Source organism: Lutra lutra, chromosome 5, assembly GCF_902655055.1.
Source record: "Lutra lutra chromosome 5, mLutLut1.2, whole genome shotgun sequence".
NCBI lineage: Eukaryota > Metazoa > Chordata > Mammalia > Carnivora > Mustelidae > Lutra > Lutra lutra.
The window spans coordinates 133,559,258-133,586,782 of NC_062282.1; the positions used below are offsets into that span (position 1 = coordinate 133,559,258).

A 27,525-nucleotide genomic window follows, 5' to 3' on the forward strand; every position below is an offset into this window, starting at 1 on the left:
GGTCTTAATCCTTTTCTAAGGGTCTTCTTAATCCTTGTTTCAATATTTTTTATGGCATTGAACTGAACTGCTTTCTTCTAACACCTTTGTAAGGTGATAGCTTCTGACCTTGAGTCACAGACTCCAGGTGGTTGGTTGCACGCAGGTTTGAGGTGCCCAAGGCAGCTTCGGGTTTGAGGGAATGAGCCGGGTCCATAGCTGGTGCCACAGAACTCACAGCCTCCCTTGCTTCTTGTTCCTGTCAGACTGTAGAGGCCAATTCATAATCCATGAAACCCAATACCATATACCAGTTACTTTGATTTAGTTTCTTTTTGAGCAATGTGCTAAATGAGTTTGTAAAGCTCCTAAGAAGATGTAGTCACAGAACATGTTCACATACTGAAAATGTCAGATTTATGCATCCACGAGGCCACCTTAAGCCAGGAGATTCAAAATGATTTCTTAATCTCTCTTCAGAACTCTAAATATGAGATTTCTTCCCATTTCATAGAAATTCTCCAATGAACAATAACTACAGTCACTAGAGTTGTTGTTGGGCAAGACAGCAAGAATATAAGCTACATACCTGTCAGAGTAATTATTATAAATTAACAAATAATTTAAAAAATAAGAACAAAAGTCACATGATTCTAGTGTTGGCAGTTAGGGTAGTGGCTTCTGGTGTGGCAGAATCTCTGTGGTCCATTACACAGTGTGGGCATGGAGGCTAGAGCCTTTTCCTCAGTCTTCCAAACATTGTATGAACTACCTATACCCTGTAGTTCTTCCCATTCTGCTTGATCTAGCAGGTTCTGTGGTCTGCCATGAAGAATTCTGAACAACACCCCATTTAATCCAGAAAAGGGAAAAAAAAAAAAAAAGCTTACACGGCACAAAGAAAGGAAAGACAACTATAGGAAGTAAACTTTTTGTGACAGTTGACTTTCTTCTGAGCACAGCCATTAATCCTGCTGTCAGCAGGAATAAGGATACTTCCAGAGGAAGGTGTAAAGCTGCATTTTTGTAACAGTGAGCAGTGGTGGCATGCAGATGAGAAGGAGCCTTCAGAGCCTACAGCCTCCTGTTTGTTAACTCTGCTCCAAAACTTTGTTATTAAATATGCTTTTTGTTTTTTCTTTTAAACCCACAGAAAGTAGGCTTAATCTCTGGGAGATACTGAGGCCACAGAAAATCCAAGATTTTTTTTTTTTAAGATTTTTTTATTTATTTGACAGAGAGAGATCACAAGTAGACGGAGAGGCAGGCAGAGAGAGAGAGAGAGAGGGAAGCAGGCTCCCCGCTGAGCAGAGAGCCGGATGCGGGACTCGATCCCAGGACCCTGAGATCATGACCTGAGCCGAAGGCAGCGGCTTAACCCACTGAGCCACCCAGGCGCCCCAATCCAAGATTTTTTATTGATTAATTTTTTAAATGCTTGTGGAGGAAGAGGATGGATTTTGTAAAGAAAATGCACGGTGAAGAGAAAAAATAATTTCGAGTCCCCTCTGCCCCAGACTCATTTAGACTGCCAAAACAGCGTATTTCCCCCAGGTATCGCTTTTATCCCCTCACTACTGATTTATGCTTTGCCAAAATTCCCTTTGGTTGCTTCTTGGCCTCAGTGCTCCTCCGATTTCTCCACAATGCGCAGTTGGCCATCTGTCTCTATGAGAGTCCTGCTCAGGCTCAGTAACTTGAACCACTGCCAACCAACCACGGTGCCGTTTCTGCTTCCACCTTTACTCCGTCCCTGGAGATAATGCCAACTGTATGTGAAGACCTTCTCAGGCTGTGTCCATTTCTCTCCCAATACCCACTTCATCCTTCGTGCAAAATCAGTCTGAACTCATGACTGCTAATCTGAAAGCCATCTCCAAGTTCCTCTGCAGCTGTCCTCCCCATCCCTCATATCCTGTGATTTTCCCCAATGCTCTTCCTTTTAAGTCACTGGAGTAGGATATGGGCTCTGAAGCATTTTAGCGCTTTGTGATATCCGCCAGCCCCAAAGTGACTCTAAGGCAACATACATTAAACTCAAACTGTTCTTTTCCTGTAAGTGCAGATTCAAGACAAATTCTCCCAGTCGCTCTTTTCTTTTCTTTTTTTTTAATCACGTGGCTACCCGTAGGTCCATCCTTTCTAGATATTCTAAAGCCACTACAGAATTTTGTACACACTCCCAATCGGAGGGTTAGTCTACTCTCCCCAGACTCCCCACATTTATGGACACTGATATTCGATCAGTGCTCATTCATCTGACTGCTTTTGGTGAAAGACCACTAAGTCGTGTACTTTGCAGGGTAAAGGTGGGAACACACGCAAAATAATCCTTGCCCTTAGGTTTGTAGTATGGGCTCTACAAAGGGAAATCTTGTCATGTGGCCTGCCTGCCTTAGTTTTATGCTATCACAAATGGTTGAATGTTAACTATCACATATAGAACAGTTCTCCTCTCATCTGTCAGCTCTGACTCCCTCTTCCTTAGGTCAGTATAGATGAGTGGAAAATGCAGAGTTTGGAGCCAGGAAGACTGAAGAGCATATTCTGAATATTCCACCTCTAAAATGTCTGATTTTGAGCTAATTTTTAACTTCTTTGTATCTTGTTTTTTCCTCAGATGTAAAAGCAGAAATGAAATGTCATGATTTAGTTGAAATTTTGATGTGAGAATTAAAACCTAAATGAGATCATGGACATATTACCTGCCACACTAACCATTACATGTGCAAATAAATAACATATTATTTTTCTACAGTAATAAGAAATCAGATTTACTCTCAGCTGGCATATTTCACTCCAATAGTAGAGGCCTAGATTAATCCAGGTTAAAAACAGGTAAAACATACATTCTGCTCAGTGCATCAGTGACCAGGAAAAGTTAAATGACCAATTCTTTCATTTTTAGATAGTATATTATCAGAATCACAATTAATAGTGTTATGGTATGCAGGATGCCCGAACTACAAGGAATGAACTACTTAAAACCAATAAACAGTGGGATGATATTATTGGAACAAAAATTGTCAAGAATAAGCAGAATCTTCTACTTCCTTAGGCACATTTAGACATAAGTGGCATATCTTTTGAGATCACTGTTTATCATACCAGTTGACTTCCTGCTGTATTCTTTTGTTCCCTCAGTGATTTTAATCCAGCCCTTAAGTAAAGTTGAGTTTTTCTTTCCTCTCTGTAATCATTAGGATGTAGACATTTACTCTGTTATTTTACCTCCCACTTCCAATCTTTTTCCTAAAAGCAGTGTGTGTCAAAAACCACTTTCTGTCTTTGTATTTGGAAGTTTGTGCCACAGTAGAAAAATGCCTACTGTCTGTTGTTGCCGTTGGGTATAAATGAGGCTGATGTATTTTGGAAACTGCCTGTCCAGAGCTACTGTAGTTTGACTAATGGATCTGAACAGTGATGTCAATCTTATTCTCCTCTTTGTTTGAAGATGCTCACTGGCAAAACAGTGATTCATCTTTCCAGGTAACCCATGAAGTAAAATGCAGCAGTCTAAAAGCAACTTGACATGAATGCAACAATCTTTTTTCAGCTTTGGGCACGCCAGGATCTGAGATGAACAGGCTCCATAAATTTGACATGTCAATATTTGGGTTTCTTTAATTTATTTCTATATATATAATGGGATGACCAAACCACTTACGAATCAGGCATGATTTACCTGTCTGGCCTAGCACAGTGCATCAGTATGTCCTCCCAAGCTCCCTGCAACAGACTTTTTCCCCCTCTCTGCCTATGCTCCATCATTTACTGGGCCCTGACAAATCCCATCAGGCAAACTTTGGGGATTTATTCCATGACCATGGTGGTTTGTGCTAGCTTACAAGTATAATTTGAAAAAGTATTTTGTTTGCCTAAATGTTGTGCTTAATAATTATTTTTTAAATTGTATCTATTTATTTATTTTTTAATTCTAGTATAATTGACAAACAGTGTTATATTAATTTCAGGTATACAATTTAGCAATTTTACAATTCTGTGCATTGCTCAGTGTTCATCATGATGACTGTACTCTTAATTCCCTTCACCTATTTCATCTATCCCCTCACCCACCTCCCCTTTGGTAACCATTAGTTTGTTCTCCATAGTTAATACAAATGGCAAGATTTCATTCTTTTATATGGCTGAGTAACAGTCCACTGTGTGTGTGTGTGTGTGTGTGTGTGTTTGTATAATATAATGCTGCACTAAACATAGGAGTTCTTATACTCTTTGGGTAAATACCACATAGTGAAATTACTGGATCTATAATTCTGTTTATAATTTTTTAAGGAATTTCCATACTGTTTTCTACAATGGCACACCAGTTTGCATTCCTATCAGCAGTGCAAGAGAGTGCCTTTTCCTCCACATCCTCACCAGAACTTGTTTCTTGTGTTTTTCTTTTGGCCATTCTGACAGTTGTGATGGTATCTCACTGTGCTTTGGGGAAAAGTCCTCAGTGTTTCCCCAGTGTTGAGTATGATATTGTCTGTGGGTTTTTCATAAATGGCCTTTATTAGGTGAGATATATTTCCTCTAAATCTGCTGTGTTGGATTATACTTTGGCAATCTGGTTATACTTTGGCAAGTGCTTTTCCTGCATCTATTGAAATAATCATATGGATTTTATTCTTTGTCTTGATGTGATGTCTCACATTGATTGATCTATAAACATTGAATCACCTTGCATCCCAGAAATAAATCCCACGTGATCATAGTGGTTGATTTTTTTTAACATATTGGTGGATTTGGTTTGCTAATATTTTGTTGTTGAAGATTTTTGCATCTGTGTTCATCAGATATTGGCCTGTACTTCCTTTTTATTGTACTGTCTTTGGTCTTGGGATCAGTGTAATGTTAGCCCATAGAATGATTTAGAAGCTTTCCCTTTTTTCCTTTTTTTTTTTTTTTTTTTTTTTTTTTTTTTTTTTTTTGGAACGGCTTGAGAAGCTTAAGTATGAACTCTTCTTTAAATGTTCAGTGGAGGGGCACCTGGGTGGCTCAGTGGGTTAAGCCTTTGCCTTCAGCTCAGGTCATGATCTCAGGATCCTCGGATCGAGCACCACATGGGGGGGGGGGTCTCTGCTCAGCGGGGAGCCTGCTTCCCCCTCTCTCTCTGCCTGCCTCTCTGCCTACTTGTGATCTCTCTCTGTGACAAATGAATAAATAAAATTTTTAAAATAAATAAATATTCAGTGGAATTCACCTATGAAGCCATCTAGTCCTGGAGTTTTGTTTATTCAGAGTTTTTGTTTGTTTGTTTTTTAAGAATTTTACTTATTTGGGAGAGGGCAGGCATGAGCAGGGGAGGGGCTGAGGGGGAGGGAGAAACAGACTCCCTACTGAGCAGGGACCCAGAAGCAGGGCTCCATCCCAGGACCCCAAGTTCATGACCTGAGCCAAAGGCAGATGCTCAACTGACTGAGCCACCCAGGCGCCCCAGTTTAGAGTCTTTTGATTGCTAGTAACCAGTCTGTTCAAATTTTGTATTTCTTCCTCTTTTGAAAGATGATATGTTTCTAGGAATTTATTTCTTTCAGGTTGTTGACTTTGTTGACATATAATTTTCATGATATTTTCTTATCCTTTGTATTTCTATGGTATCAGTTGTCATTTATCCTCTTTCATTTCCAATACTGTTTGAGTCATCTCTCTTTCTCTCTCTCTCTTTTTGGTGAGTTTGGCTAAAGTTTTATCAACTTTGTTGATTTTTTCAAAGAACTAGATCCTGGTTTCATTGATCTTTTCTATTGTTTGTGCGTGTTTTAGTTTATATATTGTTTATTTCTGCATTACTCTTTATTATTTCCTTCTTCTACTGGTTTTGGGTTTTGTTCCTTTTCTAGCTTCTTTAGGGTTAGGTTAGGTTGTTTATTTGAGATGTTTCATGCTTCCTGAAATAGACCTGTATTACTATGAACTTCCTTCTTAAAGCCACTTTTGCTGCATCCCAAAGAATTTGGATCAGCGTGTTTTCACTTTTATTTGTCTCCACATATTTTTTAAGTTTTTATTTAAATTCTAGTTGTCAACATATAGTGTAATATTAATTTCATGTGTGCAATATAGTATTCAACACTTCCATACAACACTGGGTGCTCATCACAAGTGCCCTCCCTAATCCTCATCACCTATTTCACCCATTCCCCCACCTACCTTCCCTCTGCTAACCATTTGTTCTATATAGTTAAGAATCTGTTTCTTACTTTGCACCCCTCACCCTTTTCTCCCCTTTGTTCATTTGTTCTGTTTATATGAGTGAAATCACATAGTATTTGTCTTTCTCTGACTGACTTATTTAGTTGAGCATAATACTCTCCCCCTCTATGCATGTTGTTGTGAATGACAAGATTTTGTTCTTTTTTATGGCCGAGTGTGTGTGTATACACACACACACACACACACACACACACATACACACACATATATACCCATACATACACATATATACATGTGTATATATATGTATACACACACAGATATATATGTACACATACCACCTCTTCTTTATCCATTCGTTAATCTATGTACACTTGGGCTGTTTCCATAATTTGGCTATTATAAGTAATGCTGCTATGCACATTGGGGTGCATGTGTCCTTTTGGATTAGTATTTTTGTATTCTTTGGATAAAAACCTAGAAGTGCAATTGCTGGGTTGTAGGGCAACTCTATTTTTAACTTCTTGAGGAACCTCCATACTGTTTTCCAGAGTGGCTACACCAGCTTGCATTCCCACTAACCATGCAAGAGGATTCCCCTTTCTCCACATCCTCACCAAGAGCTGTTGTTTCTTGTGTAGTTGATTGTCCCCTTTATAATTATATAATCTCCTTCTTTTTCTCTTGGTATAGTCTTTATTTTTTTTTTAATTTTGTTTATTTATTTGACAGACAGAGATCACAAGTAGGCAGAGAGGCAGGCAGAGAGAGAGGAAGAAGCAGGCTCCCCGCTGAGCAGGGAGCCCGATGCAGGGCTCGATCCCAGGACCCTAGGATCATGACCTGAGCCGAAGGCAGAGGCTTTAACCCACTGAGTCACCCAGGTGCCCCGGTATAGTCTTTATTTTAAAGTCTCTTTTGGGGCTGCCTGGGTGTCTGAGTGGGTTAAGACTCTGCCTTCGGCTCAGGTCATGATCTCAGGGTCCTGGGATTGAGGTCCACATCGGGCTCTCTGTTCCAGAGAGAGCCTGCTTCCCCCGTCCCCTCTGCCGGCCTACTTGTGATTTCTCTCTGTCAAATAAATAAATAAAATCTTTAAAAAATAATAAGGTCTCTTTTGTCCGATATAAATACTGCTACTCTGTCTTTCTTTTCATATCCATTTGCATGATAAATATTTCTCCATCCCCTCACTTTCAATCTACATATGTCTTTAGGTCTGCAATGAGTCTCTTATGGGCACCATATAGATAGGTCTTGCTTTTTTATCCATTCCTTCACCCTATGTCATTTGATTGGAGCATTTTGTCTGATTGCATTCAAAGTAATTATTGTTAGGTATGTATTATTGCCATTTTGTTACTTGTTTTGTGGTTGTTTTTGTAGCTTTTCTCTGTCCTTTCTTCCCTTGCTTTCTTCTCTTATGATAAGCTGGCTTTCTTTAGTGATACACTTGGATCCCTTCTCTTTATTTTTTGTATATCTATTACTGGTTTTTGATTTGTGGTTAACATTATGTTTCTATGTCACATCTGCATAGAGCAGTTTATATTAAGTGGATAGTCATTTAAGTTTGAACCCCTTCTTACTCCCATAAGCACCACCCCCACATTTAGGTATATGGTGCCATACTTTACAACCTTTTATGTTGTAAGTCCCTTGACTGATTTTTATACACTTACTTTTACTGCTTTTGTGCTTTCTACTTTTTCTTCTTATATTTTTCCTTTCTACTCAAAATGTCCACTCTAACATTTCTTGTAGGGCTGGTTTAGTAGTGATGAATTCCTTTAACATCCCTTTGTCGGGGAAACCCTTTATCTACCCTTATATTCTGAATGATAGCCTAGGTGGATATAGTATTCTTGGCTGCAGATTTTTCCCTTTCAACACTGTGCATGTATCATGCCACTCCTCTCTGGCTTGTAAAGTTTCTGCTGAAAAGTCAGCTGATGGCCTTATGAGGTCTCCATTGTATGTAGCTGTTTTTTTTGCTTCTTTTAAATTTTTATCTTTATCACTACTTGGTACCATTTTTTTGGCTTAAAATTATTCTTGTTTTTATTGTGTTATGTTAGTAACTATATAATACATCATTAGTTTTTGATATAGTGTTCCAAGATTCATTGTTTACATATAACACCCAGTGCCCCATGCAACACATGCCCTCCCTAATACCCACTACCAGGCTCACCTGTCCCCCCACCCCCCTCCCTTCTAAAACCCTGAGTTTGTTTCTCAAAGTCCATAGTCTCTCATGGTTCATCTCCCCCTCCAATTAGCACCCCCTTTCACTTTTCCTTTCCTTCTCCTAATGTACTCCATGTTACTCCTTATTTCCACAAGTAAGTGAAACCATATGATAATGGACTTTCTCTGCTTGACTTATTTCACTCAGCATAATCTCCTCCAGTTGCATCCATGTTGATGCAGAAGTTGGGTGTTCATCCTTTCTGACTGCTGAATAATATTCTGTCGTATATATGGACCACATCTTCTTTATCCATTTGTCTGTTGAAGGGCATCTCAGCTCTTTCCACAGTTTAGCTGTTGTGGACATTGCTGCTATGAATATTGGGGTACACATGGTCCTTCTTTTCACTACATCTATATCTTTGGGGTAAATACCCTGTAGTGTAATTGCCAGGTCATAGGGTAGCTCAATTTTTTAAAAATTAACATACAATGTATTATTTGCCCCAGGGGTATTGGTCTGTGAAACATCAGGCTTACACATTTCACAGCACTCACTATAATACATACCGTCCTCAATGTCCATAACCCAGCCACCCTATCCCTATCCCTCTACCCCAGAAGAGACCCTAAGTAGCCAGAGGAATGTTGAAAAAGAAGACAAAAGTTGGTGACATCACAATTCCAGACTTCAAGCTCTATTACAAAGCTGTAATCATCAAGACAGTATGCTACTGGCACAAAAACAGACACATAGAGCAATGGAACAGAATAGAGAGCCCAGAAATGGACCTTCGACTCTATGGGCAACTAATCTTCGACAAACAGGAAAGAATTTCCAATGGAAAAAACACAGTCTCTTCGACAAATGGTGTTAGGAAAATTGAACAGTCACATGTAGAAAAATGAAACTGGACCATTTTCTTACACCACACACAAAAATAGACTCAAAATGGATGAAAGGCCTCAGTGTGAGACAGGAATCAATCACAATCCTTGAGGAGAGCACAGCCAGCAATCTCTTCGACAGCAGCCACAGCAACTTTTTCCCAGGACATCACCAACGCCAAGGGAAGCAAGGGAAAGATGAATTATTGGGACTTCATCAAGATCAAAAGCTTTTGCACAACAAAGGAAACAGTCAACAAAACCAAACCACAACTGACAGAATGGGAGAAGATATTCCCAAAATTGTAATGCTACCAACTTTTGGCTTTCTTTTTCAACATTCCTCTGGCTACTTGGGGTCTTTTCTGGTTCCACATAAATTTTAGGATTATTTGTTCCCTTTCTTTGAAAAAATTTGATGATATTATATAGGGATTGCATTGCATGTGTAGATTTCTTTAGTAGCATAGACATTTTCACAATATTTGTTCTTCCAATCCATAAGCATGGAATCTTTTTCTGTATCTTTATGTATTCCCACCAACAGTGTAGGAGGGTTCCCCTTTCTCTGCATCCTTGCCAACATCTGTTGTTTCCTGACTTGTTAATTTTAGCCAATCTGACTGGTGTGAAGTGGTATCTCATTGTGGTTTTGATTGCTATTTCCTTGATGCTGAGAGACGTTGAGCACTTTTTCATGGGTCTGTTGGCCATTTAGATGTCTTCTTTGCAGAAATGTCTGTTCATGTCTTCTGCCCATTTCTTGATTGGATTATTTGTTCTTTGGGTGTTGAGTTTGATAAGTTCTTTATAGATTTTGGATACTAGCCCTTTATCTGATATGTCATTTGCAAATATCTTCTCCCATTCTGTCAGTTGTCTTTTGGTTTTGTTGACTGTTTCCTTCACTCTACAAAATGTTTGATCTTGATGAAGTCCCAGTAGTTCATTTTTGCCCTTGCTTCCCTTGTCTTTGGTGATGTTTCTAGGAAGGAGAAGTTGCTGTGGCTGAGGTTGAAGAGGTTGCTGCCATGAGCATGCAATCCATGAGCATGGAACACTTTTCCATTCTTTTGTGTCTTCCACAATTTCCTTCATGAATACTCTATAGTTTTCTAAGTACAGATTCTTTGCCTCTTTGGTTAGATTTATTCCTAGGTATCTTATGGTTTTGGGTGCAATTATAAATGGGATCATGTCCTGAATTTCTCTTTCTTCTGCCTTATTTTTGGTATATAGAAATGCAACTGATTTCTGCGCATTGATTTTTATATCCTGACACTTTACTGAATTCCTGTATGAGTTCTTGCAGCTTTGGAGTGCAGTCTTTTGGTTTTCCACATAAAATATATCATCTGCAAAGAGTGAGAGTTGGACTTCTTTGCTGATTTGGATGCCTGTTATTTCTTTTTGTTGTCTGATTGCTGAGGCTAGGACTTCTAGTACTATGTTGAAGAGCAGTGTTGATAGTGGACATCCCTACCGTGTTCTTGAACTAAGAGGAAAAGCTCTCAGTTTTTCCCCATTGAAAATGATATTTACTATGGGTTTTTCATAGATGGCCCTTATGATATTGAGGTATGTGCTCTCTATCCCTACACTTTGAAGAGTTTTGATCAAGAAAGGATGCTGTACTTTGTCAAATGCTTTTTCAGCATCTATTGAGAATATCATATGGTTCTTGTTCTTTTTTTTAATTAATGTATTGTATCACATTGATTGATTTGTGGATGTTGAACCAACCTTGCAGCCCTGGAATAAATCCTAGTTGGTTGTGGTGAATAATCCTTTTAATGTACTGTTGGGTCCTATAGGCTAGTATTTTGGTGAGAATTTTTGCATCTATCTATTGTACTTTTAGTTCAGGTATTGAGTTATTCATCTCTGTATGGTTCTTTTTCATATTTTCTATCTCTTTGTCAAAGCCCTCACTGAGATCTTCCACTCATTTTTTCAAGTCCAGGGAATATCATTATGACCATTACTTTAAATTCTCTAGCAGTTTAAAAAAGGGGGGAGCACCTGCATGGCTCAGGGGGTTAAAGCCTCTTGCCTTTGGCTCAGGTCATGATCCCAGGGTCTTGGGATGGAGCCCCACATCGGGGTCTCTGCTTTAATGGGGAGCCTGTTTTCCCCGCCCCTCTCTTTGCCTACGTCTCTGCCTACTTGTGATCTCTGTCAAATAAATAAATAAAATCTTAAAAAAAATAAATTCTCTATCAGGCATATTTCTTATCTCTGTTTTATTTATGTCTCTTGCCATGATATTGTCCTGTCCTTTTATCTGATACATATTCCTCCCTCTCTCCTTTTCTCTCTCTGTGTCTTTTTATCTGTGTTAGGAAAAGTCATTTATATCTCTTCTCAAAAGTAGTAGCCTTATGAAGAAGAGGTCCTACAGTGCCCTGCCATATAGTGTCTCCTGTTCACCAAATCTGGCAGTTCAGGGGTGTCTCCTATGTGTGTTGCATATACCCTGCTGTTGTGGCTGAGCCACTTTTGCCTTCAGTCCTGTCATCTGTGATGGCTCTCTTTGCATGTTATAATTAGGATTTGGTCCTGTGCTGTTAGAGGCCAAATCTGGGGCTGGTTTGAGCTTGAGTTGAGTCAGACCATATGCTTACTAGAGAGTGATAGCATCAGACTGCAGGGTGCTTTCCCTGTGTTGGCTTCTGAGAAACTTTTGTTGTTGCGCAGGGCCTGCAGTTGGATCCAATATCTGCCCTCAGTCCACTGCTGGTATTACAGTCAGACTGGTTTTGTAGTTTTTTCCCCCCTCTCCCTGTGGCAGGAGTCACTTTGGGTAGTGCTGGCTTCTATCAGGACTGCTTCTACACTGCCAGGCTTGTGGCATCTCTTTGGGTGGGCTCTGACCAAAAACATAATGGAAAGGGCAGATCTGCAGTAGAACACAGGGTCAGAGCACAGGATATGGGTAAGGTTTAAGCAAGTCTGCTGTGGGAGGAGACCTGGAGCTGCTTTAGAAAACTCCTGTGACAGGGTTAGAGTGGGTGTGTTCAGAGGAAAACATGATGACAGGCATGCAATGGAAAAAGGTCCTTGCTGGAGCCAATGGTGGAGGGGGCCTGCAGTTCCCCAGAACTCCTGCTGAGGCTGGACAGGTTGGAGGAGGTGGATATGCATAAGGGCATCTGAGCAGGCACACAGTGTTTGCAAAGTTTGCCTGGGTCTACAATGGGAGAAGACCTAGAGCAGAAAACTTGGATGAAAGGGCATCTCCACAGGAGAACATGGTGGTGGGGTGCACTGTTAGCAAGTTAGGTGGGAAGTGTTGCTACTGCACTTACTCCCGCTGGTATTTGTGTGCCTAGGCTGGGGGCAGGGCAGGGCATTGGTGCCTTCCAGCTCCTACGTTCCTGGAGAAGTCTCCCAAAGATCTCTGCCCCTCCAGCACACACCCTGAGATTAACAAATATCTTTCTCATATTCCCCAGGCATTTTTCTTTTTCTTCCTTCCTTCCTTCCTTCCTTTCTTTCTTTCTTTCTTTCTGAATCAGATAGGAATCATGCATTTATTCAAGTCTGATTTTTGTGCACTTTGTTTTAAAAACTGGTAGTGGACTTTGTAAGAAATAGCATCTCACAATGAAGTTATAGGTATAAGCTAAAAAACAAGACGTTTTAATTTGAAATTTATGTTAACCATATGTGTAATCCTCATCAGTCCTTAGTTTGATGTCTCTCTAGTCATTTTGATTGTATGAGGCTCATTCTCTTGTAGATTCCTTAGGTAGTTTTCACTGGAATAATGCTCCCTGAGTTCTTGTTTGTTGACAACAATTCATGTTCTTTATCTCTGAAGTCAGTCTTACTGAATATAAAATTCTTGGCTCACACTCTATTTCCTTAAATATATTCAATGTGCTAATCCATTTTATTCTGGGATAAAACACTCTGTTGAAAAATCCAGTGATAACCTAATTTTCTTTTCTTTACAAGTCATATGTTCTTTTTTCCTAGATATTCCCCCAATTTGTTCCTTTTTCTTTTCATTCAGTAATTTTACTAGAATATGTCTTATCACACTGGTCCTTCTTTTTTTTTTTTAAGATTTTATTTATTCATTTGACAGACAGAGACCACAAGTAGGCAGAGAGGCAAACAGAGAGAGAGAGAGGAAGGGAAGCAGGCTCCCTGCTGAGCAGATTGCCTGATGAGGGGCTCGATCCCAGGACCCTGAGATCATGATCCCAGGACCCTGAGATCATGACCCAAGCCAAAGGCAGTGGCTTTAACCCACTGGGCCACCTGGGCACCCCCACATTGGTTCTTCTAATTTAGTATTCTCAATTATGCTTTCAGTGTGAAATTGAAATCTTTTTTTTTATTTCAGGAAAGTTTTCTTAATGAGAGTATTTAGTATTTGTCCTGTTCTTTTACTTTGGCTTTCTTCTCCAAGGATGCCATATTCCAGGTAACCAATCTTCTTTTTCCATCCTCAGTATTTGCTACCTCCTTTTTCTCTTTGAATCCCTTCAATCTCATACTTCATTGATTTTTTTGTCTTTTGTTTTTTAATTTTCCTCTTCTCGCTTTCTGTTTCTTTTAAGGCAATATGTAATGGATTTATTCACTCTTATATTCCTTCTAGTTTAGTCTTAACTTTTGAAATAACTTTTCTTTCATTTTTTATTCTTTACTGAATTCTTTCACCTCATTTCAGAGTTTTCCTATTTAGGAGATATAGCAGATCCCGCTTATCTGTGCAGAATCTGTTCCAAGATCCCCAGTGGATGTCTGAAATCACAGGTAATACCAAACCCTACATACATTTTTTTTCCTATATGAATATACCTATGATAAAGTTTAATTTATAAATTAGACACAATAAGGAATTAGCAGCAATAAGTAATAATGAAATAGAATAGTTACAACAATATACTGTAATGAAAGTTGTGTGAATGTGGTTTCTCTCTCAAAATATTGGACTGTACTCCCCCTTATACGGTTGATGTGAGATGATAAAATGCCTACCTGATGAGACAAAGTGAGGTGAATGGTAGGCATTGTGATGCAGTATTAGGAGGCTACTGATCTGATGATTTGCCAGAAGGAGGATCACCTGCTTCCCAACCACAGGTGATTTTAGGTAACTGAAGCCACAGACAGTGAAACTGTGAATAAGGGAAGACTAATGTATTTTGTTTTCTCATATCTTATAATGTTTTCTTAATACCTTTTAGTTATTTTGAAATAGCAGGTCACAGTTTTGTTTTTTTTTTTTTTCCAAGTATGGAATGCTTCGCGAATGTGCATGTCAGCCTCGTGCAGGAGCCATGCTAATTTTCTCTGTATATTGTTCCAATTGTAGTATATCTGATGCTCAGCCTCACTTAGGTGAGCACAGTAGATCACAGTTTTGATCTGTGTCATGGGCATGTCCTTCTGGCATAGGAACAAGTTATTCTACTTCTTTTTCTCTTTTTATAATAATTTTGCATGGGATTTGAGCTTCATACTTGCTAGTTACTTTTATATAAATATGGCTTTCCTGGACATCTACACTAAGCAAGGCACAGGAAACCTTCTCTAACATCACAGAGTTCCCTTCTTAGTTCTTTTTGTATGGGGCTCAATAATAGGGTGGCTTGTTTCCTGAGCTTTTCTTGGTTCTATTGGCAAACCCCACTTCAGTCTGAACCTTCCCTTTTCTTCATCTCTGCTGTCTCTATCCTCCTCAATTTTAAATCCATTCTTCTTTGGAAGCATTGTGACTTTTCTTGGCCTTTTCTACTTCCATAGACATTACCAAAACAAGTTTGTCAGTTTTCTTGAAAAACCCTGTTAGAATTTATTTTCTATATTTCATTTAAGTATTTAAAACTCCTATATATCTCAGGGCACCTGTCTGGCTGAGTTGGTGAAGCGTGCAACTCTTGATCATAGTGTCCTGAGTTCAAGCCCCACGTTGGATGGAGAGCCTATAGTTAAACAAGCGGGGTCTCTTGCTCATTGCCGTGAGGAAACATGTGCCATATGGGACTGTGGGTGTGTGGTAACTGAAGTCAATGAAGTGAGGGTAAACTTCCTAAAGGGCTTGAATGAGGGTTGTCATGCAGCAGTGGAGGATATTAGAAATCCAGGATCAAGGTGTTGGTAGGTTTGGTTCTTCTTAGGTCTCTCTTCTTGGCTGGCAGGTATTGACCTTGCCCTGTCCTCACACAGTCTGGTCTGTGTGCACATCTCCCCAGGCATTTTTCAACTGCTGTTTCTCTGCTGTATCTCAGTCAGGCTGTTTGTTCTGCTGTCTCTTTAAGGATAGGGACTCTGTTTCCTCTCACTCTCCTGGCTCTCCCAGAGCCTGCTGAGTTTTAAAGATCCAGGTGTTAAGCCCTGCTAATTCTAAGAACTCACAGAATTATTCCCTTCTTGTGTTCAAAGGCAAATGTTACAGGGATTTGTCTTCCCTATGTGAGTTCCCCATGCCTGGGCTCCTTGGTTGTGAGGATTTGTTCCTCTATGCCTGAGGCATCATTCCCTCCCATGGACAGTCCTGTGAGTCTCTTTGATTCCCCACTCTCCTCTGCCCTTCCAGTCCTCTTCACTGTGGTTTCCTCTCTACAGAACTGTGGAGAATCTGTTCTGCCAATCTTTGGGTCATTTGCTGAGTTATTTACACTGATTATACTGATGTGGGTGTTATTGTGTTGTATCTGTGGGATGAGGTGAGCCTGGGCTTCTCCTATTACGCCATTTTCCCCAAAAGTCTCTTAATAAGTGTTTTACATGCTTCAAATCTATGTGAATTATCACAACCCAGCTTCTAGTATAGGTCAGGAATGGAATGCATACTTGTTTTCCTGGGCTGAACCAGGATTTTAAAATCAAATTGGTCACTAAAATATAATAAACAGATTATTGTATATTTCTGGAAAGCATCAATATTTTGACTACTTAAAAAAAGGTATCAGAAGACCTACCACTCATGAGTTAGCCTTCCTGCACAGCAATTGGCCAAAGCTGAGGAGTGTTACCCCGGGTGAAGGGAATCTGTTCTCCCGTGTCCTAGTCCTTGTGATCCTATTGTTGCTCTGAAAATGAGGGCGAGTTTCAGTTACCATTTATCATTGCACTGGCATTGATATTTTCCTTCGAGTCAAGCTTTCTGTCTTTAGGCACATGTCTCCATCAGAGGTAGAAAAATGAAGAGGTAAAGAGGCTGAAGGAAAAAAAAAAGGGCACTGTTATTACTTCATGGAAGTGTGAGTATCATAGATGACTCACCCATTTGCATCCTTGCTCATTCCCTGCAGATACTTTGGTTTGCAATCCCAGTTCTAAATCCTTCTGGATTTAGGAACACCAGAACTGCCTTACTGATCCATCATTTTCTTCCCATAGAAGACCGCTGCTGCTGCTTGAGATTGTTTCCTGACTAAACCTTTCACATTTTGTTGCAGTCTCCCCAAGTATCAACTTCTATTTAAACACAAATATTAAAATAAATATTTGTATTCTTAGGAAAGCAGAGACATAGTATGGAGCCGCTGATTACTCTTAAAGTCATCTACCATCTCAGTAACTTGGCACATTTCTATGAGCTGTTCTTTGGTGCAAACAATACAAACAAATGCTGGGTGATTTAATTAAATGGGAATTTATTAGAAGGATATGGGATGGCACCATGGTCAGCGAGAGAACTGAAGAGAACCAGGCCCAGCAATGTGGAAATAGATACAGCTCAGAGAAGTTGGATGGCCAGAGTAAATGACGGTTTTATCAACATGCTGCTGATGATGAGTAACATCTCCAAAAGGTTTTTGGGTTTCATTCTTCTACCCATTAACTCAAGATTCAAAGTTCAGACGTCCAGATGGCCCAGAGTGAATGACACTTGTTTCTAAGGTAGGGAGGTCAGTATACCTCGATTGACAGTCTCAACAAAACTACAAAGAATGAAGGAGACATAATTTGATAAAAGGAAATCCAGATGACTGTGACCAGAAGAAAAGGAGAATAGTGGCCAACTAAATCCCACTACCAGGATCTGCTCACTGTAATCTAGCAGATGACTATTAATGTCTTTAAATTATGTAATATATATTTTTTTAAGATTTTATTTATTTATTTGACAGAGAGAGATCACAAGTAGACGGAGAGGCAGGCAGAGAGAGAGAGAGAGAGGGAAGCAGGCTTCTTGCTGAGCAGAGAGCCCGATGTGGGACTCGATCCCAGGACCCTGAGATCATGACCTGAGCCGAAGGCAGCGGCTTAACCCACTGAGCCACCCAGGCGCCCTAAATTATGTAATATTTCAATAGAAAAATAAGGTGATTCCATTTGTTCTTTTGGCACTTTCTCTACTTAAATTTGTACTTGCGGTTTTATATTATTTTTCACAAAATTTCCCCAAATTAAATAGGCTTTAGGGCTCACATACCTATATCCCTCCTGAAAGAATTAAAAACAGTATTCACAGTGCGTTTTTTTAATCAAGGAGACATTAAGATAGACACAGGATAAATCCTACAGGGGATCTGCTTCAGACACTTTTTTCTCCCACTCTATCATTTTTCACCTTCCCTTCTGCCACTTTCTCGCTCTCTCTTTCCACTCAAGAAACAGAAATAAAGGTAAGGGTAAGAGGTCATAACAAGACAGAGTAGGGTCAGAAAGCAAGGGAGAAGCCATGTTGGAGGCAAAGAATTTGGGTGGATATTAGAGAAAGAAAAACAACTTTGAGGTATACTACTATTATAAGTTAAGCCTCTAGCAAATTTAGATGTTGAAATTAAATTCATATATTCAATGTTACTGCATTTCATTTTTCAAACATAAAGAAGGCGAGATGGCAGAGGGGTGGGGGTGGGTTGGCTGTCCACAGGGAGTGTGGCAGAAAAGAGGGGTGGAAAGGGAAAGGTAAGGTTGTGGTCAAGGGGTAAAACAGAAAGGATATTGCATGCATGGAAAAGTCCTACACCCACCCCACACCCATCACGGTTTTGATCTTGTAACTAATTCTTCTTTGCCTCTCCTATCTCCCAGCTTAGAGAATTTGCTTAAAGTTATAGCCAAGCTCTGCTCAACATATTCCCCTCTCCTACACCTTCCCTCCTCACTCCCAGCCCACACCACACACAGCAGAAAAGCAGTTTAGAGATCTCTCACCACTCCCTCATAGACCTGAGCTGCAACTGAATATTTCTAGCCCACTACAGGATCTGTTCACCATAATCTAGCAGATGACTTCTAATGTCTTTAAATTCTATGACGTTTTGATACAAAGAAAAATAAGATGACTCACTTTGTGCTTTTGACACATTCTCTACTGATTGCATTTCATGCTTATAAAATCATGTACTGTCAGCCTCACTCCTTACAGAAAGGTCCAAACCCCTGGTATAAATAGAAGGCCCACTCTTGGTATTTCAATTCCAGAGAATATTTTAAGTAATAAATCCCTTATACTGTGTGTAGAATTAGGAAAGTCTACTTAAACTACCATACAGCTGATGAATAGATCTAAGAGTCAGAATGTATTCGGGAGTTTTCTTCCAATGCGTAGGGCCCTCTTTACCATCATTTTCAGCTAGATAAAACCCACTAATCTATGGTGGTGCCTCAAGATAGAACACTCGTTTCCCTCAGGATTTGCTGGGATAACTGAGGATGTCCCATATTCTTACCTTGATCCATGTAACTTCAGTGAGCCATAGATTGTCAGAAGCGAAAACAGTTCCTTGGCAAAGAGCTGCCAGGGACCGTTCATGGCTCAGGAGATTTAAAAAATGGTATCAGAGAATATCTAAAGCTTATGAGCTGCAGACCGGCTGCACAGATTTGTTAAAAGCAGAGGAATTATTTATGCTGGAGGGAAGAATTACAATAGAGACAGGGATTTGGGTTGATGTGCTCAAAACTGAGTTGAATTTAGTATATACTATGAACCCCTATATTTTAGTATAATTCAAAAATCTTTAAAAAGCAGTAAGCTGTTTTTCAGAGTCCTGAGGCGTTTGACGGGGTGGGGGGTGGGAGGTAGGAGGAACCAGGTGGTGGGTATTAAGGAGGGCACGGATTGCATGGAGCACTCGGTGTGGTGCAAAAACAATGAATACTGTTATGCTGAAAATAAATAAAATTTAAAAAATCATTAAAAAAAAAAAAGCAGTAAGCTGGAAGTGATCAGTGTGCCGCATGGGCCTGTGAGGGAATGATGAGAGATCTCTAAACTGCTTTTCTGCTGTGTGTGGTGTGGGCTGGGAGTGAGGAGGGAAGGTGTAGGAGAGGGGAATATGTTGAGCAGAGCTTGGCTATAACTTTAAGCAAATTCTCTAAGCTGGGAGATAGGAGAGGCAAAGAAGAATTAGTTACAAGATCAAAACCGTGATGGGTGTGGGGTGGGTGTAGGACTTTTCCATGCATGCAATATCCTTTCTGTTTTACCCCTTGACCACAACCTTACCTTTCCCTTTCCACCCCTCTTTTCTGCCACACTCCCTGTGGACAGCCAACCCACCCCCACCCCTCTGCCATCTCGCCTTCTTTATGTTTGAAAAATGAAATGCAGTAACATTGAATATATGAATTTAATTTCAACATCTAAATTTGCTAGAGGCTTAACTTATAATAGTAGTATACCTCAAAGTTGTTTTTCTTTCTCTAATATCCACCCAAATTCTTTGCCTCCAACATGGCTTCTCCCTTGCTTTCTGACCCTACTCTGTCTTGTTATGACCTCTTACCCTTACCTTTATTTCTGTTTCTTGAGTGGAAAGAGAGAGCGAGAAAGTGGCAGAAGAGAAGGTGAAAAATGATAGAGTGGGAGAAAAAAGTGTCTGAAGCAGATCCCCTGTAGGATTTATCCTGTGTCTATCTTAATGTCTCCTTGGTTAAAAAAAAAAAAAAATGCACTGTGGGGCACCTGGCTGGCTCAGTCAGTAGAGCATATAACTCTTGATCTTGGAGTCCTGAGTTTGAGCCTTATGTTGGGGGTAGAGATTACTTAAATATTTTCTTTTAAGTAGGCTCCACACTCAGTAATGAAGACCAATGGAGGACATCAACTTGGAACTCTGATCGACCTGAGCTGAGATCAATAGTCTGATGTTTTAACTGACTGAGCCACTCAGGAACCCTTAACTTTTTTTCTTAATTGTACTGTGGGGACATCTGTGTGGCTCAGTTGGTTAAGCATCTGCCTTTGGCTCAGGTCATTGTTCCAGGGTCCTTGGATTGAGTCCTGCATCAGGCTTCTTGCTCATTGAGGAGCAAGAAGTCTGCCTACCATTCTCCCTACTTGTTGTCTCTCTGTCTCTCTCTCTGTCTCTCTAACAAATAAATAAAATCTTTTTAAAAATTATACTGTGAATCAAGTGTTTTAATTCCTTCAATAGAGATGTAGGTATTTGAGCCCTAAATCTTACTCAATTTGGGGGAAATTTTGTGAAAAGTAATATGTAACTATGAATACGATCTTAATTTCAAAGGTGAATATTATCTGGCTTCTGATTCTAGTTTATATGGAGAATAACCAAAGAATCTTTCTGAATCATAGTAAGAGCAAAGTCAACAAAACAGATTGAGTAAACATCATTTCCTAACAGGATAATGAAGAAGAGTAGATATATAAAGCCCAGATAAACTGGTTTCCAGAGAAAAGCACATGCTGCCTAGTTGAACAGAGGACCAGAGCAACTTCTTTACCTGAGGGATAGTTGTTGGTCTGGATATGGATGGATAGAGATGTAGGTCTGTTAGTGAAGAGACTCTGAAGGGCAAAAAGAAAACAGCTGATTTTTCCATGATACTGGGATGGAAGGAGATGTTTAAATCTGGAAGAGTCCAAACAAAGAACAAATTGCTCAGATAAGTTTCCCTTTCTGGATAGTACTAAGAAATCAGCCATAAAAGAGAGGCTGAGAAGCTGAGATATATCACATGTTCTTGTGTTCCTTGGATTCCAGAGCATTACCAAAGTTGAATTCAAAGTTATGCCCTTCAACAGATGAATTTGTGTGGTCCATGCACACAATGGCATATTACTCAGCCATCAGAAAGGATGAATACCCAACTTTTGCATCAACATGGATGCAACTGGAGGAGATTATACTAAGTGAAATAAGTCAAATAGAGAAAGTCAATTATCATATGGTTTCACTTATTTGTAGAACATAACGAATAGCATGGAGGACATTAGAAGAAGGAAGGGGAAAATGAAGGTGGAGTAATCTGACTGAGAGAGGAACCACGAGACACTATGGACTCTGGGAAACAAACTGAGGCTTTTAGAAGGGGGGGGGGTGGGAGGATGGGTAAGCTGGGTGATGGGTATTAAGGAGGGCATGTATTGCATGGAGCACTTAGTGTTCTATGCAGACAATGAATCATAGAACACTACATCAGAAATTAATGATATACTGTATAGTGACTAACATAATATAATTTAAAAAAAGGGCAAAACGAAAATGTCTTAAACTGAATCCCAGCCTTCTTGCAGTTGAAATATGGGCAAGATTAAAAAGGCAGTGGTGATACAGGAGAAGGGGAACAGGGCTGATCACAGGTGATCTCAGTAACTAAAGCTGTGATATAGTTACAGTTTAGTTTGACTCTATATAGATTCTTAATGCCAGCACCATTACCTTAACTGGCAAAGAGGGACAATGGCTTGCATTCTCTGGCAAAGAAGCAAAATTACTTAAAAATTTTATATTGCTTCTGGGTGCCTGGGTGGCTCAGTGGGTTAAAGCCTCTGCCTTCAGCTCAGGTCATGATCCCAGGATACTGGGATCGAGCCCCACATCAGGCTCTCCACTCAGCAGGGAGCCTGCTTCCCCTTTTCTCTCTGCCTACTTGTGATCTCTGTCAAATAAATAAAATATTTTTTAAAATTTTTATATTGCTTTTTATATATAATATTCAGAATATAGTAAAATATCATATGTGATTAAATGGGAAAATAAGTCTCATTTCCAAGAGGAAAAAGTCAATGTAAACAGAATTAGAAGTGCCTCAGATACTAGAATTAGCAGCTTCAGAATTTACCGTAACTATGAAAAAGAAGGAATTTATGGGAAAAGATCAATTAAATGGTTAAAGAGATAAAATACTTTGGGAGATGTGGAATTCTAAAATAAAAGAAAATTAAATTTGATTTCTAAAATTAAATTTTAAAATATTCAAAAAATTTCATTGCATAACTATTAATACAAATTGGACAGTGTAGCATAAAGATCTTCAGTAGAAGATTTCTAACTGAAGGACATAGGGGGCAAAAGGTAGGAGAAAAATAGGGCATCTGTAACTTCTGGGAATTAACAAACTATCTAAAATGTGTGTATTTGGAGTCCCAGAAAGGGGGTGGGGAGAATGAGACAGAGAACATGTTATACAAATAATCACCAAAATTTTTTCAACCTTAACAAAAAATATCAATATGTATGATTATAAAGCTTAACAAACTCCAAGTAACAAACCTTAAGTAGAATAAAGAAAACCTCACCTAGGGATACATAGTCAAGTTGCTGAAAGCCAAAAGGAAAGAAAATACTTTTAAAGCGGCCAGAGGATAAAAAGACACATTATATACAAAAGGAATAACTGTAAGAATGATAGCTGATTTCTCATCAGAAGCACCACAAGCCAGAAGATGGCAGAATGACTGATGGATCCAACTTTTGGTGAAGATGTGGAGCAAACAGAATTCTCACGCATTGCTGGAGTAGCTGTAAAATAATATACCAGCTGTGGAAGATATTTGAGTTGTTCTTATATAGTCCAACTTTTATTATCTATGACCTAAGCATTATACTTTTAGTTCTCTACCTGGAGAAATGGAAATATCTGTCTACAGAATGTCTCCTATGAGTATGCCTGTTGTTAAAACTGGAAGCATTAATGAACAGGGGGATGGATAAATAAACTTTGATATAGCCATACAACATGGAGAGCAGAAATATGAAAAGCTGAGCCATCTAAGTAACTCCCGTGAAGCCTGCTGAACCTCAGCTGACCTTCAGACACAGGCATGATAATAATGAGTTGTGTTAAACCACCTAGTTTGGTTTAAGCACTGGGACAGTGTTATGGAACATTATTGTAGCAATAGCTAACCAAGAAACTCAGTAACAAGATGTTATGCAGCTTCTTCTACTTACTAGTATGTTGCTTTTAAGGTCCATAATTCACTTTGCTGTTTTGCAGACAAACAGGGAATTGTAGTTACTCTTCCAATAATGAACGTTTGTTTCACTAACAACAAATTTATATATACCCTGCTGTTCTGTTTCTGTGTCTTCCTGCATGCAAGCTAACTTTTGTTTCAGTGCCAAACTATAGTAGAACCTTTCAGAAGACATTCTAGGTAACATTGCTGCACAATTCGTACAGAGTCAACAATGTACACAGCCCAAGTGAAGTGAGGTTTGTAGTGAACCACCAGACACTGAGAACTGTGTCACAACTGTTGCTTGACAGCAGTTGTAGAGTGCCATCAGTTGTAAGAAACATTTCAATTTTAAGATGCTAGAATGGGAATTGAATGTGCTTCTTAGAATCAATGGAAAATGACACATCCCTGGTCACTTTATTTGCAGCCAGATATGCTATTGCTGCATCTGGACTTCTCTTTCTGGAAGAGGTTCATTGTTTTCAAAATGCCTGATTTCAAGAAAGGATTTAGAACTTTCCATGTCACTCCTGTGCCTCTATCTGTTGAATATCTTTTAGCCCCTGCTATATATTTTTCTCTCCAAAATGTAGCATGTTTCAGAATTTCCTTCTTTCTTAATACTAATATCCTTCCATTCTGTGTATAAAACACTATTTATCTATTCATCCATTAATGGACATATGGGTAACTTCTACCTTTTGGCTGTTGTGAATATTGCTGCTGTGAACATGGGGTGCCCCATCCCTTTGAATACTATAATATTTAAATGATGAAGGAACACAGTAGGGGGGAGAAGGAGGGGAGAATAAAATTCCCAATCTGTATTCATCAAATATTTCAAAATATTATTCCTGTTACCATCTTGTGGCATCTCCTTTAATGCTTTGATCTCAGGGACACAAATAAGTTGTCAAACAAATCAACTCAGTTTTCAAGGATATTAATGTGTATGTGAGAATGACTAGTATTTATCAATTCTTCCCATAGAGGAATATTATTTTAACATTAAAAAAACAAGTCAGTAGAAGAACTAACTACATTTGATGCTGGAGACATTGTTTTATCCTCCTTCTTATAGTAGGAAATGATTGGGAATTCAACTCCAAGCAATCCCATCTCTTGAAAATATTGTTAGAGGAAAGCTACTGCCAAATCCAATCAAACCTATTTTCCTTACCATTGAAATGGCATCTATAAAGTGAATGAAAGCTACTGAAACACCTACATGCACAAATTATGATCTCTGTAGTGCCTCTCTTGCAAATTATGCCTCTCTGCTTGAGCTGAAGCAATCACAGCCATTGATAGGATCAATATATGCCTTTCTATTGAGAAAAAAAGGTAAAGTACTCACTGTTCCTTTTTTTTTTTTGAATAGAGCAACAATAGCACAAAGAGCATCCTTCTGCAGCAAAGATGTATTTTTATTTATAACTTAACTTTTTCCAACAGAATTTTAAGGCAGTTGAGGCAATTTAAGTTTTGTTATTTGGTTTTACTTTTGTCAAGTTAATGTCATACAGCTCATAAGTTTCCAGATGTTTCCAGTGGAAAAATACTTAGATCCATCCTCACTGTATAGTGTAATTTACCCAAAGCATAGGGTTTAAGCTGAAATCTTTTCAGCTCCTAAATCACCATTTTATAATTTAAGTTCTGAGTAAAATATATTAAAACTTTGGTGAATTAAATAACAACTTCAAATGAGAAATCATATTTTTAACATAAATTTCACAGTATTACAGATAAGGCTAAAGTTGTTGGTTTCATTGTCCCCCTGCAATAATTTCCCACCACTCAGTAAAAATTCCAAACCTCAAACTGTGGCTTTCATAGCTCTACATGATATGGCCCAAATTTACTTTTTTTTTCAATTTTATTTTATTCTATTTCTTTTAAGTGTTCCAAAGTTCATTGTTTATGCACCACATCCAGTTCTCCAAGCAATACGTGCCCTCCATAATACCCACCACCAGGCTCTCCCCAACCCCCCCCAACCCTGTTTGTTTCTCAGAGTCCACAGTCTCTCATGGTTTGTCTCCCCCTCCAATTTCCCCCAACTCACTTCTCCTCTCCATCTCCCAATGTCCTCCATATTATTCCTTATGCTCCACAAGTAAGTGAAACCATATGATACTTGACTCTCTCTGCTTGGCTTATTTCACTCAGCATAATCTCTTCCAGTCCCGTCCATGTTGGTACAAAAGTTGGATATTCATCCTTTCTGATGGTGGCATAATACTCCATTGTATATATGGACCATACCTTCTTTATCCATTCATCTGTTGAAGGACATCTTGGTTCTTTCCACAGTTTGGTGACTGTGACCATTGCTGCTATGAACATTGGGGTCAGATGGCCCTTCTTTGTACTACATCTGTATCTTTGGGGTAAATACCCAGTAGTGCAATTGCAGGGTCATAGGGTATCTCTATTTTTAATTTTTAAAGGAAGCTCCACACTGTTTTCCAGAGTGGCTGTGCCAACTTGCATTCCCACCAACAGTGCAAGAGGATTCTGCTTTTTCCACATCATCTCCAACACTTGTTGTTTACAGTCTTGTAGATCTGGCCATTCTAACTGGTGTAAGGTAGTATCTCAATGTGGTTTTGATTTGATCACCCTGATTGCTAATGATGATGAACATTTTTTCATGTGTCTGTTAGCCATTTGTATGTCTTCTTTGTAGAAGTGTCTGTTCATGTCTTCTGCCCATTTTTTGATGTGATTATCTGTTTTTTGTGTGTTAAGTTTGAGGAGTTCTTTATAGAACTTGAATATTAGCCCTTTGTCTGTAGTGTCATTTGCAAATCTCTTCTCCCATTCTGTGGGTTGCCTCTTTGTTCTGTTGACTGTTTCCTTTGCTGTGAAGAAGCTTTTGATCTTGATGAAGTCCCAAAAGTTCATTTTCACTTTTGTTTCCTTTGCCTTTGGAGACATATCTTGAAAGAAGTGGCTGTGGCCAATGTCAAAGAGGTTATTGCTTATGTTCTCCTCTAGGATTTTGATAGATTCCTGCCTCATGTTGAGGTCTTTTATCCATTTCGAATTTATCTTTGTGTATGTGTATGGTGTAAGAGAATGGTCGAGTTTTGTTCTTCTACACATAGCTGTCTAATTTTCCCAGTACCATTTATTGAAGAGACTGTCTTTTTTCTACTGTATATTTTTTCCTGCTTTGTTTAAGATTATTTGACCACAGAGTTGAAAGTCCATATCTGGGCCCTCTACTCTGTTCCACTGGTCTATGTGTCTATTTTTGTGCCAGTACCATGCTATCTTGGTGATCATAGCTTTGTAGTAAAGCTTAAAATCAAGCAACGTGATGCCCCCAGTTTTGTTTTTCTTTTTCAACATTTACTTAGCATTAACTAGCATTCCTTAACATTCAGGGTGTCTTCTTCAATTTCTTTCTTTATTTTTTTCCCCAAACTGATGCAAAATACTTATTTCAATTTCTTTCATAAGTGTTCTGTAGTTCCTCAAGGACAGATCCTTTACCTCTTTGGTTAGGTTTATTCCCAGGTATCTTATGGTTCTTGGTGCTGGGATGCAAGGGTGGTTCGACATTTGCAAATCAATCAAGTGTGATAGAACAAATCAATAAGAAAAGAGAGAAGAACCATGGTCTTCTCAATTGTTGCAGAAAAAGCATTTGACAAGATACAGCATCCCTTCCTGATTAAAATGATCCAAAAGTATAGGGATAGAGGGAACATTCCTTGACTTCGTAAAATCTATCTATGAAAAACCCACAGTGAATATCATCCACAATAGGGAAAAGCTGACAGCCTTCCCTTTGAGATCAGGAACATGACAAGGATGCCCACTCTCACCACTGTTATTCAACATAGTACTAGAAGCCCTAGCAACAGCAATCAGACAACAAAAAGAAATAACAGGTGTTCAGATTGGCAGTGAAGAAGTCAAACTCTGTCTCTTTGCAGATGACATGATACTTTATATGGAAAACCCAAAAGACTCCACCCCCAAACTACTAGAATTCATACAGCAATTCAGTAATGTGGCAGGATACAAAATCAATGCACAGAAATAAGTTGCTTTCTTATACACTAACAATGAAAATACAGAAAGGGAAATGAGAAAATTGATTCCATTTACTATAACACCAAGAACTGTAAGATACCTGGGCCCAAATTTACTTC

The 27,525-nt window shown here is 39.1% G+C and overlaps 1 long non-coding RNA gene and 1 pseudogene across 4 annotated transcripts in view; one reads left to right on the forward strand and one right to left on the reverse strand.

The window, feature by feature from the left end:
* The window catches only part of LOC125100392 (uncharacterized), a 323,416-nt gene that overhangs the window by 152,040 nt on the left and 143,851 nt on the right, over positions 1 to 27,525 (forward strand). The window lies entirely within an intron of this gene.
* On the reverse strand, positions 14,473 to 14,573 carry LOC125101415 (uncharacterized; annotated as a pseudogene).